Source organism: Egretta garzetta, unplaced genomic scaffold, assembly GCF_000687185.1.
Source record: "Egretta garzetta isolate BGI_Z169 unplaced genomic scaffold, ASM68718v1 scaffold313, whole genome shotgun sequence".
In the NCBI taxonomy this organism is placed as follows: domain Eukaryota; kingdom Metazoa; phylum Chordata; class Aves; order Pelecaniformes; family Ardeidae; genus Egretta; species Egretta garzetta.
This window is the reverse complement of record NW_009259063.1, coordinates 2,746,811-2,750,131: the sequence shown is the minus strand read 5'-3', so window position 1 is coordinate 2,750,131 and position 3,321 is coordinate 2,746,811.

Sequence of the window (3,321 nt, the reverse complement as noted above, 5' to 3'; positions counted from 1 at the left end):
CTTGAAGTGTTAACTGGAAATGCTGTTCCTTTTTAAAAGTCAGCTCTTTTCTTCCCTGCTTATTCTTGTCCCTGTTGAAGAACAAACATCTAAAGTCCATTTGCCATTGATTACACTCAGTAAAAAACAAGGAAGACGTGTACCAAGACTTAAAGGAAGTCAATCTTACACTGCAGGAAAATTCAACACATTCTTAAGGAAAGGCAAGGAATCATGCATTTATATTATGAAGAGATCATATATAGGAGGAAGATCCAACTTCCAATTATTACCAGGCCAAATGCACACTGGAGAAAAGGCCCGTGACATTAGGCACAGATGCTACTGTACTACTCATTTCAGATGGTCTGAATTCCACCTAACCCCCTGCACTTGCTCTTGGCTGGCTGTAGTCCTGCAGATGCAATCAGTCTACAGAGAAAGCTCTGCTCTGAACATCCTATTCCATTCACAGGAGTGGACTGGGCATGATGCTGAGACCAAGAGCAAGCCAGCAACACAGTCCTCAGCCTCTCTGGTGGCTAGATTCTCCTGCAGTTTTCAGTCCTGTCATGAGTCACACAGGCCACTGTGAAACTGCCCAAGAGCTGCCTGCATCTCAGGACTAATAGGCTGGACTCCCCTTCGCTAACACAATTGTGCTGGAGTCTACCAGCAAATATGGAAGAACATGGACCAAGCCAGCAAGTTCAGAGCAGCTTACGAGAGAATCACTTGCTCCAAGGAATGGGCAGGCAGAAGAAAACACAGATACAATTTTCCTCACTAGTGCCCTGAGGGTAATAAAGGAATCATAACATAAGAAAGGACTTGTTTTGCCCTCCATGTACCCATAAGCCAGCTGGTACCACTAAGCATTTTCTGATCATGCGGTAGAAGACTGGTTTGACCACAGAACAATTTTATAACCCAAGAATCAATCTGTGCAAGTGCTTTGTATGATCTTTTTCTACGGTCCTACTTTAATGGATGTAATAAATAAAGCTCTGGCTTTATTGCCAATACTTAATTCTTTTGTAACGTTTGGAGAGAACTAAATTTTCCTCAGACACAGCTACCTACACAAATATAAATCCAGCATGATCTCCAATATTGACAACAACCTACTCTAAAGGAAAGCTTAATGTTCTGAGCACTAGAGATACGTTTCCACTGACAATACACTGACACAACAAGGGAGGAATTGAATGTCACTGGCTTTTGAATTCTGACCCCAGTTTTGTAAGCATCTTACTGTCTTTGATGCCCACTAAAAATAAAAAACTAAACCCACAGCCCCTCCCCCCAAGAAAGCCCAAACCAACAATCAAGATCACAGATGCAACAGAAAAGCATGGGTGAAAATATGTGTGGGAATGACCCCAAAACATCCAAGGAGGAAGCCACAGAACAAGTAAAACAGTAGGAAAAAGTTGGTCTTTTGAGGTTGATTTGTTGCCATTACACCACACAAGATAAATAAAAACGGAAGTCCTAGCTACTGTGAAATGGGAAGTGGTATTCATCTCCTGACCGTCACTTATGCCATCAAGTCTTGCAAGAAAACCATCGTGCACAAAACAGTGCGGATAAGCTATTTTCTAACTGGAAGTGCAATCTTTATTGCTAAGGCAAAAAATTCATCTTCCGGACCATTCCTGACTGTTCTGTACCGCACATTAACACTTGCCCATATCCAGCTGTTTTTTCACAGTTCTATTAATGACTGCGAAGTAAGGGTTATCCTTTCCCACTGTGCCTGTACAACACCCCGTACAGTGGTGGAGTGGGGCTGGGATAGAGTTAACTGCCTTCACAGCAGCTCGTATAGTGTTGTGCTTTGCATTTATGGTTAAAACAGTATTGATAATACATCAATCTTTTGGCTGCTGCTAAACAGTGCTTGCACAGCAGCAAGCTTGCTTTCTCTCTTCTCCCTCCCCTCTCCTCAAAGCAAGTGGGCAAGACATTGGGAATGGACACAGCCAGGACAGCTGGCTCCAACTGACCACAGGGATGTTCCAGACCACATGATGTCGTGTTTAGCAATAAAAGCTCAAGAAAAGGAGGTTTAAGGGGAAACATTTGTGGTTATGGCGTTTGTCTTCCCAAGGAATCATTACAAATAGTCAGGCCCTGCTTTCCAGGAAGTGGCTAAACATCTGCCTGCTGATGGAGAATAGTGAATGAACCCCTCCTTTTGCTTTTCTTGTGTGTGCAGCTTTTGCTTTCCTTGAAAACTGTCATTATCTCCATCCATGGTGTCTTTTCACCTTCCTTCTATTTTCTCCCCATCCTGCAGGAGAGGGGAGTGAGTGAGAGGCTGGGTGGATGTTTGGCTGCTGGCTGCGCTCTCGCCACTACAGGTGGCCTACTCCTTGCGTGGCACTTCTAGCTGCTGCAAGTCATACAAAGAACAATATTAAAAACCTTCATTGCAGAAAGGAATTGAATGTGGCTTTTGCAAATCCCACGATCATACCCTGAACTGACAGGCTGAAACTGCAGTGTTAACTGTGTAACTTTTAGCTATGGATAATAATTCTTTTTCCATACAGAAATAAGATGTGAAATGCCAGCTAAACTGCAGGGAGGAAAGATAATGTTGATAAGAAGCAAAATTGCCTCAGGGTGCCCATTTCTAGAGAAACACTATAACTCTTATCTCAAAGATTTACCACAATACTGACACACACATTCTCATGTATAATCCACCCATCGCTGCATTATCTTTTTATTGAATTATTTTGCCATGCAAGGTACAACCACTTTCTTGCTTTTCTCAGATTATTTTCTCTTCTTTCTTGACTATTCTCACCTCTGCTACACTCTCCTCTAAGAAGTATTTCTATGACTTTTTGTCTCCAGTGTTTCCTTTTTTTCTGCTCTTTATTCCTTTTTGCTCTTCTTTCATAGAATCATCTAGGTTGGAAAAGACCTTTAAGATCATCAAGTCCAACCCTTAACCTAACACTGCCACCCCACCACTAAACCATGTCCCTAAGCACCTCATCTATCCTTCTTTTAAATACACATTACACTCTGTATTTCTTCTTCTTTATATCTCTCATTCTCTTCCATCCAAATTTCCCTCTGTATATGCAAACACACCATAATTCCCTCTTTTAATGTTTCCTAGTTATCTTCCCCATTCCCTTGCATTAGGACAAGCACTGCAATTAGCTAACTAAAAATTAGCACCATTTAGGGAAAAAAGGTCAGGGGACAGGATTCAGCATGGTACTACACCAGTATAAAGACTAGGCAGCAGCTTTGGTTTACCAGTCTCCAGTTGGTAGTTGGCAATACCCAACAGTGCTTTCCCTTTCCATCCTTTTCAGA